Source organism: Malus domestica, chromosome 04 (assembly GCF_042453785.1).
Source record: "Malus domestica chromosome 04, GDT2T_hap1".
Taxonomy (NCBI): Eukaryota; Viridiplantae; Streptophyta; class Magnoliopsida; order Rosales; family Rosaceae; genus Malus; species Malus domestica.
The window spans coordinates 27,265,252-27,279,247 of NC_091664.1; the positions used below are offsets into that span (position 1 = coordinate 27,265,252).

Below are 13,996 nucleotides of genomic sequence, written 5' to 3' on the forward strand. Positions count from 1 at the left end.
ACCACAATATTGATTTTGATCACTGCAACATTGACATCCCCGTTTTATATAAGTCCTGTCCAAGGATGAGATGGATCAAAAAGACCAGAATTCTTATCATATGGGATGTCATTTGCTTTGGAGGTTCATACAGTCATTTGCTTTAAGCATTCAAGTTTCAAACAAACAAATGAAACCCTTCAAATCTACACAAATTTTAAATATTTTTATTTTCTTTTTCATTTGATCACTGTCAAATTTGCTAAAGGCTCGATCTTTGTAATACTTTCACAACAACTGTATTTCAACATATAAACCATAACACCAAAATGTAAAATAACCAAAATTAAGAACTCAACTCACCGTATTGCTATCAAACAAAAAAATTATCCTTTGCACATTTTGTTCTCCTTCATTTTTATCCATTGATTATTCTTTAATTTAATTAATTGAAAGGCAAACAATAAGTAAGTGTGTACAAAAAAATTGTGAAACTTATTTCCCAACAATTAATATTGAAAAATACGTAAAAATATATAAATATTGATCGCAACATTTTAATCAAAAAAATATATAAATATTGATATGCATTATTAACCATAGGCATATACACTTACGCAGTGACATATTATTGTTTCAATTTAGATTTAGATTTTATCCTGTATCCATATATTTATTTTAAGAATGTCGTTATTATTAAATTTGGAGCCCATAAAATTCCCAGATATTCTAATTGACAACCCTGCAGTTCTTCTTGATCTCGCCCTGTCTTCCTGTGAGGGCATCAATAGATCCCATTTTCACCATGGCTGCTCCTAACTTAATAGCCCATGCAGCACCAGATATGGCATTGTTCCTTACAATCCCGGCCGTCGACCGCCTAGTCAGAAGCGTTTGATCCGATTCAAACATGCCCTGGTGGTTCTTAAAATCAGTATGGTACTTATTGTCAAGCTTATGTGGTGTCAGAACATGAAACAGCACAGTCTTTCGATCGCCGGACAATCTATAGGGCAGTTCTTCTTCAAGTTTCTAGCAAATTTGGGATCCATTGAAGGATCTGTAGGGTGAGTTGCATGGAAGGAATACAAGCTACCCAAGATGGTAGAACAGTTTGATCTCAGACCCAATGCTGCTAGCAATGATGAGTTGCTTTATTATGATTCTGCTAGTGCGATCATATGTGCTGTTGGGTCCCGCTACAAGAGTTACTGCTCAAATATTGCTAGGACCTTTCCGATCGATGCTACTTCCAGTCAGAGCAAGGCATATGAAGTTCTCTTCAAGGCCCATAACGCAGCCATTAGTGAGTTGAAGCCTGGGAAAAAAGTCAGTGCTGCTTATCAAGCTGCCCTTGCTGTGGTGGAGAAGGAGGCTCCTGAATTAATATCAAATTTGACAAAATCGGCTGGGACTGGTATCGGCCTTGAGTTCCGTGAATCTGGGTTCAATATAAATGCGATTAACACAAAACCAACACTTTTGAAACACACATTCGTTGAAACGTCCTTCACAATGCGCTTCTATTCCACGTTCAAGATTGCTTTTTGCACGCAGATGCACACGAAACAACGAATGCATTCGCATACAAACTAAGCAAACAAAACCCATTAATCCCTCATTCATAACAACCAAAACCCCAGGATAATCAAATGAATTAGTCTTTAACACAAACATAAAGAAAAAAACAATCCGTCATTCATTTCAAGCAAAACCCAGAAATATTACAACACATTTACTCCTTTATATACATACAGTGGTATCTATGACAAACATTACCACAAAAGTTCTAAGCAATTTAGAGAGAGAGAACCTGATGATCCCTTTGTGGTTTCTTTGGGTTCGACCGAAGGGTTTTGGAGGAAGAAATTAGAGTTACTTGATCACTTTACCAAACAAATACAGAAGAATTTCTCAATCAGTACTTTCTTGGCTATTTTCCTTCGATTTTCTCAGCAAACAAACGGATCCATATGATTAACCGGAGGTTCGATGGAACAAATGCCGAAGAGTCGGAGACCACCAGAAGCGACGTCGTATCTGGTGCAGAATAAAGTAACGTATTTCAATTATTCTATGCCCAAGGGTGATCTGTCCATGCGAGCCCGTCGGTCAGTCAATGGCCCAAAATATTGGCCTCTGACTCAGCCCTTAAACTCCTTATTAAAGCCCAACTCAATCTCATTTGATGAACAACCCAACGTAAAAGCCCTGCTCATGTTTGGGGGAAAATATAAAAGAGTGTTGTTCGTAAACGCTTAGAAATGTTTTTTTAAGAAGCACTTGAACTTTTCATTAAAATTTTGACGTGTTTACAGTAATAGCACGTACGTGTTTTCTACAAGAACAGTTCCAAATGAATCCTTTATGTGCTTCAACTTTGTCATTGGATACACCATTGAGAATTCATGGTTTCTTAACGTGATAGCCTAACTCTAAATTACTCTAATTTTGAAAGAGAAATAAGAAATCGAACTTGAATTTAGGCGGCAAACACTCTACTTCGATCAACCAATTGACCTAACATACATATGCGGTTGTTATGTTTTCTTAAATCCAAATTGTTAGAGACAAAGGTTCAAACTTTGTATCAAGGCGTTATGTAGATAGGAAGCCAACCTACCTATTTGTTAAGGGGCTTCAGATTTCATCCACCTTGTTTTGATAGCACAATGCCACCATCCTACAGTAGTACTACTTGCTTTTTTTTTTGGGCAACAAAATTATAAGCGTGTTGGATGATTGAGGGCTTATTGGAAGTGTTTTTAAAATGATTAAAAGCGTTTTTTGTGAAAATGATTTTGAGTTCCAAAAGTATTCAAGTGCCTTTTAAAAGAAGCATCAAATACGTGCATCTTACTAAAGCACTTCAAATGCTTTTTCAAGAGATCCACTTGGATTTTTATTAACGATTGGTTTCAAAAATATTTTTACCAAAAACGCTTTCAGTTATTTTAAAAGCGCTTCTAAACGAGCCCGGATACTTAGTTGTGACTTGAGCATAGGGGTGGGAAAACGGGTATAGGAACCGCGGGTCAGGGTAGGTAATCAAGGTTCGAGGCGCGTATGAGCAGGTTCCAAATTTTTAATAAGAGAAACGGGGCAGGGCGGGGTGATGAAATTTTAGGGGCAGGCTGGTTCCAAAAGTATAGAAAAACAGGGTCCCGGACCGGCCCTTTTGTAACATTTTCTCACTCCTCTCATATTTTCTCATACCTTCTCGAAGGCTCTCCTCTAGTTAGTCTCCTCATTCTCGATCTCTCTTTCTCGACACCTCTATCTACGATTTCTCACACCTATCGGATCTATCGATTCTCAATCTCCTCCCTATCAATCTCCCAACGCCTTTGTCTCCGGGCGCAGCTTCGTCGATTTTTGCTCCCTCCCGAACCTGAGATCGCCTAACGGGAGCTCAATCAAGATGTTTCAAACGTGGTGGAATGAGCGGAGGATCTGGACCGGCGAATTCTGAGAACGGGTCTGGGTCGAGTCGAGCTTGGCCGAGACGAGGTCCTGGAGTGATTTGAGGATGGAATCTTACAACTACCTCTTCAAATACATCATCATCGGCGACACATGTCTCAATTCCTCCAATCCATAGCTTTCTTATTTTTCTTGATTTTTTTTGTTTGTTTGGTTTGAAAATTGAGCTTTTAAAACAATTCGGTTTTGGGTTTTTGGTTTGGATTTGTAGGTGTCTGAAAATCTTGCATGTTGTTGCAATTCACGGATAAGAGGTTCCAGCCTGTGCATGATGTTACCATCGGTGTCGAGTTCGGAGCTCCAATGATCGATGGTCGTCCTATCAAGCTCTAGATTTGGGACACCGTAAGTTACATGTACTTCCCTTCTTGCTTTCTATTTGGTTACCGAGAAAATATAATTTTCTTGGTGAATTGGGTTTGTGGTTTTGTACCAATCTGAATTTGTCGTTCTGTAAATTTTACTTGTATGTGTGCGAAACGTCGTCGCTTTCCAAGTCGGAGTCTGAATCGAAGGAAATAATATAGTCAACGGTTAGGATGAGCAAGTTTGTATAGGGGACGAACGAGTTGAATCGCTTGGAAACGGCGCGGCAACGGATGAGGGTCTTCATGTCGAAGACCGAGTTGAAGATCTGGATGATGGTGAGTAGAGGTGGGTTCGATTCAAATCGGTTCGGTTTTTTGCCAAAACCGAAACCGAAACCGAAAATTCGGTTCGGTTCAATTTTTTTTCGGTTTTTTTCGGTTCGGTTTTTTTTTTGTTTAGTTTTTACCGGTTCGGTTTCGGTTTTTTTTCAAAAAATGAAAAAATTTGAAATCTTAAATTTTAACATATCCAACACAATCATAACATAAATATTCTGACTAGACTTAAAGATAATGAAAATAAATATTTAAAGTTCAACTAGAATTATAACATAAAGGTTTTTTTTTATAAATATTTTGGGTTTAAAGTTTAACTGTAAATAGATTTCTTTTTAGACGATGATGATGGAGTACGACCTTATTCATTCCTCTCTCTCTCTCTCTCTCTCTCTCTCTCTCTCTCTCTCTCTCTATATATATATATATATACATGTATTCTTCACTAGGAATAAGATAAACATTCTATAATATACTATTTATTTTGATTATTGTCTAGGTAACAATTTTTGATATTTTCTTTATCTTTATGGTCCGAATTTTTTTTATCCATATATGTGGTTACATAATATAATTTCTACATTATGTGTTCAACTTCTACCACCAGTAAATTTTGAAGGGGTGTTCATCAATATTTTTGAATATATTGATATACTTTTCAAAATTGTTAGGCCACGGAAGCTACTATACTTGGCCATAGGTGAGAAAGTTTGAATTTTGTATTTGATCTCGTAGTGTTTAATAAACTCACGAGACTTTTATACACTGTTTGCTTTCCCTAATCAACTGTAGTGCAGTTGAGATATGTGTTCTTATATATGTGTTGCACTTAATGATATAAACTAGAAATATTGCATGTAATGGTATAAGTTCTAATTTTTGTTGTAGATGGAGAAGCTGAGAAGACAATTTGAATTGGAAAGTAAACAAGTCCTACCAAAGCAGCAGTCTAAAGTATCATATTCTAATATAATAAAATCAAATAATTAAATAAATAAAATTAAAAAAATATTAATTTAACTATTTCGGTTCGGTTCGGTTCGATTTTTTCGTTCGGTTCGGTTCGATTTTTTCGTTCGGTTCGGTTTTTTCGGTTTCGGTTCGGTTCGGTTTTCTGTTTTCGGTTTTTTGAACCCACCCCTAATGGTGAGTCTGGAAGGCGATCAAAACAGGAAAAAAAAAGTAAGAGGACCCGTGGACCTATAGGCCAATCCCGAACTGGCCCATTTGAAACGGGTCAGGTTAGGTCCGGTTCCAGTGATCAGATTTGCAATACCCCGCCCAGCACGTCCCGTTTCCTTTTTAAGCAAGTCTAATCCGGTCCCTCCAAATTTGGGCCTGGCCTGGCCCGTGCCCACTGATGAGTCCATATTGTACTATATATTTTACCCCGATCTTAGTATTAATTTATTGGTTATTTTGTGTGAACTTTGATACTTTGATATGTATTTGTAATGTAGGACATTCAATTTCCTCTTGAGCAAAACATGACCAAATGAATGAATTTTGGAGTGATTCCAATTGGAAAATATTTATGAGTCTGTTGACTTGATTGTTTCAAAGTTTCAAAATTTTCTACCAAGCGGTTTATTTATGGCGATGAAATAAAGGAGCAGCGTGCAGTGCTGTCAAACTGACGTTTTGGGTTTCTTTGGTTTTTTTGGCGTCCAAGATGATGTATTTTGGGTTCAAGACCTTCTGCAATTATATTCGGGACATCTCAAGCTTTAATTCTAGCCATTTTGGGCCTGTTTTGGAGCCTTGGAAATCAAAAAACGTGGCTGATTTGTGGCTGGGTAGATTTCCCATATTTGATTAGGATTATGTTTCCTAATTTATTTGGTTTCCTAGTATTATTCTAAGACATTTTCGAGGTAGGGTTATATTTTCTAGTATTTGGTTTCCCTGAAATTGACGAATGTTTCTTGTGATTAATATGTGCAAGTTCACTTAAGATGAATATCACGTCTTAATGGTTGTATGGTTTTTCAAAAGGTTTCACAAAACTTAACGAGTTATGCATGTTTAGATTTGATCTGAATTGGTATATGCTCTATGTTGGGGATCCAAGTAGGCATATATTAGGCATCTAATCTTCAAAATATGCATGTGTAATTCATAAATAATTGGAAGAACTACATAAGATTGTTAATATAAAGGCGGAACCCTAGGCTTTTTCAATTTAATTTTCAAAAACCGTTTTCATTTAGTTTATTTTATTTTGTCACTTTATTTAATTATTTTCTGTTAAATTCGTTTTCATTATTTGAAATCACAAAATCACCTTTTTCCAAAACTTTGTTTTAAGTAATTAATTAATATTTGATTTAACATAAATTATTCATTCAATCCCTATGGAGAACAATCTTACTAGAACTGCTATACTACGATAACCTTGTATTTTTATAAGTATTTAAAATATTTTTATTCCTAATTTTACAGATTGTAAAAATCTCTATCACCCACCCCTCCTTGAGCATATATATCGCTTTGAACTCTTGCTTTGAAATCTTGAACAAGTCCCATCAAATGATACTGTACACACTGAATTTGTTACAAGCAAGCTTTATTGCTTCATTTATGGATCACCGATGGTGGTTAGTAACCAACTGCCAATTGTTTTGAAATTAAACTAAAAAAAAAAACTTAGTAACTTTTTTAGTTAGTTTGAATATTTTCGTTCTACCTTTTTTTTATTTTCGCCGTGCAATATTGCAAAATGATCCAAACTATTATCTTTTGTGTCACTTTAAGGATCTACTCTTTCAAAAATCAATCAAATTCTAAATCATTACCCATTATCCAATAAATAGATAATTATTTAGTTAAATATGAGAATTTGGACAAGTGAATCGAACGGTTATTCGATTTATAATTTGGTTGATTATTTTAGAATTGAAGTAGATAATTCTGATTATAGTGCAACATTGCAAGATTAGAAGGAGAATCGAGAAGATAGACGAAAAATGTCCAATTGAAAAGGTTGGTAGCATCACTATGGGTTTTCCTATTTCAATTCAAGAGCACGTTGGTAGAACTATAATTTTGATTTTATCTCTTTCTGTAAACATGAATTTACTTAGGAATTGGCTAATTTTCTAGACTTGTAATTGTGTCCATGTTCTTAGATTCAGGCTTAGTTTTAGGCAAATTAATTTAGGGCACAATACTTATTCAAATTGAGCAGACCAATGATTGACAATGTCTACAAGGTAATTTGCACCTACATATCATATTATGAAAAAATATATATTTTGTGATTGAGTTTTATTCGGAATGAAATTCTTAAAAATCGATTAGAAAATTGTTTTCCTCTTTTCACGTTAAAATCAATTCTCTTCATTCTTACTCTTGGTGGAACGTGATTTTTTGGTAATAAAAACAAAGTTTTATTTTTTTAAAAGAAACGATAGCGATTTCATTAATGTCAAGGAGACAACATGCAATCATCTGAGAGGATATCCTAGATTAAATCTGGGGGTTCCTCAAAACAATGAAAGCTAGAAGGAAAATCTAAGGCACTTGGCCAGTCTATGAGCAACACCATTGGCGGAACGACGAAAATGACAAATTTTGGAGGAATCAAAGCCTCGCATACTCCCTCGGACATCATCCACCAACAAATCCAGAGAGGAGGACCCCCTTCGCAAACTCCCAACTTCCTGAAATAATTTTAGAAATAGTGTGGGTTATTTTTATTCAGTTTCAAAAATAGAGTGGTTATTTTGCTATAGTTTCAGAAATAGTGTGGGTTATTTTGGTTCAGTTTCATAAATAATGTAAGTTATTTTGGTTCAGTTTCAGAAATAGTGTGAGTTATTTTACAGTAGTTCCAAAAATAGTCTAGTTATTTTGGTTCAATTTTAAACTTAATGTCGTTATTTTGCTATATATCCAAAAATAGTGTTTATTTTGTTATATTATAGAAATAATGAATGTTATTTTAGTTTTATTTTCAAAAGAAGTTACCATTAATAATACTAAAATCAATATAAGAAGCGTATACATTACCTTATAGCTTTCACATCTTCCGACCATGCATATTTGAATAAGGTTGGCACCAATGAATGAAGGACAAGGATTGGCTGCCCTCCTAGTTGTGGTGCCCTTTCATGCCCTTCTATTTTATGCGGTCACGGTTAAACCACGTTAATATTTTATATTTTTATTATTTTTTGTCTTATTATCTTATTAAAAAATTAATATAAAATATTGACGTGGTTTAACCGTGACCGCACAAAATAGGAGGGCATAGAAGAGCACCACAACTAGGAGGGCAGACAATCCAAGTCTATGAACCTATTACATTTTTACACTATTTTTTCGGTAAAAAACAAAATTTGTGTCTCAACAGATATTTGACACAAAAAAACCAAGGTTTTTCCCTTCTAAAGTCATTATTTTTTTTATTGTAAATCAAATCAATCACTTCATTAGACCACAATATTTTATTAAATCTACATTTTTAAAATAATAAAACTACTTTCAAGAACCCACGTATTCTCTACATCCATCGTCATTTTCTATCTTGATCCTTCTCTCTCTCTCTAGCTCTCTCTCGTTTTCTCCCGCAATAATATATATGCACAGCATACCCACATGCCACATCGTGGCTTTGCTTTCTTCTTTAGATCTACTTCAACTTTCGAGTAAAACTGATACTTCAACTTTCGAGTAAAACTCAAAAAAAAAAACTCATACTTCAACTTTCGAGTAAACTCATACTAGTTTTTAAATCTACCCTAATCCTGACATACTGTCGCACCCATCATTTCTCTGCCACCTTTCTTCCTTCTTCACGTGGGATGTACCTCCTCCCTTATTTTCTATTGTTTCTTTCCTTTCCCCCTTCACTTCGGCACCTTCGCTCACCTTTTTATATTTTTTTGGGTTATTGAGGTTCCTTTATAGATCACCGATGGTGGTTAGTAACCAACTGCCAATTGTTTTGAAATTAAGCTTAAAAAAAAAAAACTTCGTAACCTTTTTAGTTAGTTTGAATATTTTCGTTCTACCTTCTTTTTTCTTTCCGCCGTGCAATATGGCAAAATGATCCAAATTGTTATTTTTTGTGTCACTTTAAGGATCTAATCTTTCAAAAATCAACCAAATTCTAAATCGTTAACGATTATTCAATAAATAGATAACTATTTGGTTAAATAAGAGAATTTGGACAAGTGAATAGAATGGTTATTCGATTTATAATTTGGTTGATTATTTCAGAGTTGAAGTAGATAGTTCTGATTATAGTTCAATTGCAGGATTAAAAGGAGAATCGAGAAGATAGACGAAAAATGTCCAATTGAAAAGGTTGGTAGCATCACTATGGGTTTTCCTATTTCAATTCAAGAACACGTTGGTAGAACTATAATTTCGATTTTATTTCTTTCTGTAAACATGAATTTACTTAAGAATTGGCTAATTTTCTAGACTTGTAATTGTGTCCATGTTTCTTAGATTCAGGCTTGGTATTAGGCAAATTAATTTAGGGCACAATACTTATTCAAATTGAGCAGATCAAGGATTGACAATGTCTACAAAGTAATTTGCATCTACATATCATATTATGTAAAAATATATATTTTGGGATTGAGTTTTATTCGGAATGAAATTCTTCAAAATCAATTAGAAAATTGTTTTCCTCTTTTCATGTTAAAATCAATTCTCTTCTTTCTTACTCTTGGTGGAACGTGATTTTTTGGTAATAAAAACAAAGTTTTTTTTTTTTTGGAAAGAAATGATAGCAGTTTTATTAATGTCAAGGAGACAACATACAATCATCCGAGAGGATATCCTGAATTAAATCTAGGGGTTCCTCAAAACAATGAAAGCTAGAAGGAAAATCTAAGGCCAATTTGGCCAGTCTATGAGCAACACCATTGACGAAATGACGAATATGACAAATTTTGGAGGAATCAAACCCTCGCAGACTCCCTCAGACATAAAAAATAGTGTGGTTATTTTGCTATACTTTCAGAAATAGTGTGAATTATTTTGGTTCAATTTCATAAATAATGTGAGTTATTTTGATTCAGTTTCATAAATAATGTGAGTTATTTTGGTTCAGTTTAATAAATAATGTGAGTTATTTTTTTCTAGTTTTATAAATAGTGTGGATTATTTTGGTTCAGTTTCAGAAATAATGTGAGTTATTTTGCAGTAGTTCCAAAAATAGTGTATTTATTTTGGTTCAATTTTAAAAGTAATGTGGTTATTTGGTTTAGTTTTAAAAATAGTGTGTTTATTTTGGTTCAGTTTCAGAAATTGCTTGGTTGTTTTGTTATAGTTTCAGAAATAGTGTGGGTTATATTGGTTCAGTTTCGGAAATAATGTGGTTATTTTGCTATAATATCAAAAATAGTGTTTATTTTGTTCTATTATAGAAATAATGGATGTTATTTTAGTTTAATTTTCAAAAGAAGTTACAATTAATAATACTAAAACCAATATAAGAAGCGTGTACACTACCTTATAGCTTTCACATCTTCCAACCATGCATATTTGAATAATGTTGGCACCAGTGGAACCTATTACATTTTTACACTTTTTTTTGGTAAAAAAAAATTGTGTCCCAACAGATATTTGACACACACAAAAAAAAAAAACAAGGTTTTTTCCTTCTAAAATCATTATTTTTTTTTTGTAAATCAAATTAATCACTTTATTAGACCACAATATTTTATTGAATCTACATGTTTAAAATAATAAAACTACTCTCTAGAATCCACGTGTTCTCTACATTCATCATCCCTTTCTATCTTGGTCATTTTCTTTCTCTCTCTAGCTCTCCCTCATTTTCTCCAAGTTTTAACTTGCTACAGCTTATGGGCGGCATATTGCTGAAGTGCAGCAGCAAACCTTTTATAGATGACCACAATTCATGCTAGAAATATTAGAGGGGCTTGGGTATTATAAAAAATTAAATAAATTAAACGCCGCAGCCTTAATGCCTTGTTGCAAAGATCAGAGGGGCTGAATCCTCACTCCCAGTGGCAATTTCCGACGAGCAGAGGGGTGGCCACCCTTCCTCGTCCCTCTGCTCTATTCTCTTTGACAATGGAGGAGTTGCTTTGTATATTTGCTTGGGCACCTCAAGGCTCAAATTGTCACAACGTACAAAAAACGCATATTGGGTGGAGAGAGAGAGAGAGAGATAGAGAGAGATTGATTCAATTGCAAAATGGTTAAATTGGAATCGAATTAAGAATAAAAACGATAGTAGAGATTAGACTAGAGATCAAGAAAGGGATAGAAGATTAAACTAGCAAAGTCTAGAAGTCAAGAGTAAAATTGGAAACTAATTGCTTGGGCTAGTCTTATTGGGCTGGTTTAATGTTGGATTTGTACTAACTATTAAATAAACTTATAGCAGAATTTTTTGTTAAAATTCAAAGTTTTCAAGCCATTTTGGTTAGTTTTCTTTTAATTTAAAAATATATATAAAAAAATTACAAGAACGTCGGGCAAGGTTTTTTAAATATTTTTTAAAAAATTGAAATCAAAACAATATTTAATTTAAGTAAATAAATTATTTCTAATTATGTTAATCTAAAAAGCTAAAATAAATCACAATATTAAAGAAATATATTTAGTTATATTTAAAATGAAATATTTGTACAATTGCATGTAAAAAATACTAAACGGTGATATGAGATATATTAACTAAGTGGATGCTGAGGTGGCTGGTGGGATGACGGCTGAAGGTCGCTCAGATGATCGGGAATGTGAATGCCAGAGGTTGACATTGCTTAAGCTTATTCTCTAGCTTTTCTTCTCACTGGCACATAACCGCTAAATCCATCTTCTATTGTTGTATTCTGAAAGACGTCTCGCTTGTAGTCTGACAACTAGATGAATAAAATCTCTTGAGGTCCTAAACTCGACCTGTTCCTAGGTCGCATATTTCTTTGCCTTTTCGTCGCCGATCCTCATTTATCAGCAATTGTAGAAACACCTCTGGATTAGGTGTCAACTCTTTCATTGGCATGTCCAGTTGCTGCTGGAGAAGTTGGCAAGGTACTTGTCTTTATGCTGCAACGTATAAGCCTACAAACAAAAGAAACCAATTAAGATTATTGACCATAATTTTAAATTTTTTTAGTATAATGAATTTTGAAATTAAAGTTTGGAACATAACACTTACATAAATGTCGTCAATCACCTGGTTGCCACTGCCATGCGTACCACCCCCCAAGCCTCGACTTCCGAAAAAAGTGAACCCTTATCACGCCGTTCCTCGACCCAAAAAGTGAGAGGCCGAGAACCATAGTGATGAATGTACAATCTAGATTCATCCACACCCCTCGACCCCAATCAACCCCATTCTTTCCTTGCTGGAGATCATGGCAATTCCGATGAATTCGGCCACCATCTGCAGGAGTTTACAATTTGGAAATTTTTATTTGAACCCATATAATCTATTTCTACACCCAACTTACTCTCTACACCCATATTAATTTTAATTAAACCATCAAATCTCTTTGAATTTACTACCTAAACTACCCTCACAAACTCAATTCAGTATGTAAGTTTATCTTTACACCCGTTGAGAAAATAAAAACACAAAATGAGTATTCTACAACTCATTTGAGACGTAAAGAGAACAACATATCTTACATATTTGTCTCGCTCTTAATCCTTCTTTTGTTGCATAATTCTCATTGCTTTGTTTCTTCACCAAACCAACCAAAGCCTTGAGGTATTCAAAATATCTTTACTCTCTACACCCATATTAATTTTAATTAGACCATCAAATCTCTTTGAATTTACTACCTAAACTACCCTCACAAACTCAATTCAGTATGTAAGTTTATCTTTACACCCGTTGAGAAAATAAAAACACAAAATGAGTATTCTACAACTCATTCGAGATGTAAAGAGAACAACATATCTTACATATTTGTCTCGCTCTTAATCCTTCTTTTGTTGCATAATTCTCATTGCTTTGTTTCTTCACCAAACCAACCGAAGCCTTGAGGTATTCAAAATATTTTTTAATTTGCAGATGTTTATGTATCATGTGGGTTTCTTTCGCACCTGGTGCTCCAGACAAGTTTATTGTTTCGACGAGATTTTACCAAGTATAATTACCCATTTCAATAATCCTTGATTTCAATTTTCTGCTCGAGTGAAGGCTATTTCCTCTTAACAAAAAAGGTTTGGTTCTTACATATATTTATGGGGACACTATCACCAAGATGATTAGCCATATATATGGATCTTTGAAAAACCAAGAACATGTGGTGGCAGTTAATCAAAATACCAAAAATACATCACCCACCTTTATTATCCTTGATTTCAAGCCTATTTGCCGGCAGTATACAACTGCTACTAAAAAACCTAAACAAAAAGAATTTAAATCAAATAAAAAATTAACATAATTGATTCATATTTTATTTAAAACTTCAAACTTATTATCTATCCGTCAAAAAGAATTTATTTTTCTCTTTGAAAACGTCTTAGGGTTTTGGCTAAAATAGAACTGTTGACCCTAAAAACTATCAAGCCTACGTGGTGCGCATGCCAAGTAATCTATGAGCTAACTACGTCTTTCGGTTGAATGCGGGGGGTGCCAACTCATCGGCCGAGCTCAGCCGAGGAGTAAAATATGCTGATGTTGTGTTGAGTGCACGGCCGACTTTTGCATCTTGCAATTGCGATCGAGGAAAGAACACGTCTCAGCCTCTTGGGTTCTCAAACCTGAAGACAAGGCTACTATTCTTACTAAGTTCACAAATCGTAGTCGTCAGATTCGGTCACAGTGATGGTATTCGTCAGAGTAAACTCACGCCGAATCGACACCAAAGTGTAAGGGCACAAATACTCAAAGCGGATATATGTCTTAACAATAAACGTGGTTCGGCCGTCGGAATGCTGAACTCTAAATCCCA

General features: G+C 34.5%; 1 long non-coding RNA gene across 1 annotated transcript; it reads right to left on the reverse strand.

The window, feature by feature from the left end:
* Positions 1-534: 534 nt before the first annotated feature.
* Positions 535-1,985, reverse strand: LOC139195360 (uncharacterized). The gene is made up of 2 exons (XR_011580204.1): positions 1,793-1,985; positions 535-1,420 (listed from the first exon to the last, which is right to left on the reverse strand). It is a non-coding gene; the product is annotated as an uncharacterized lncRNA (long non-coding RNA).
* Positions 1,986-13,996: the final 12,011 nt, after the last annotated feature.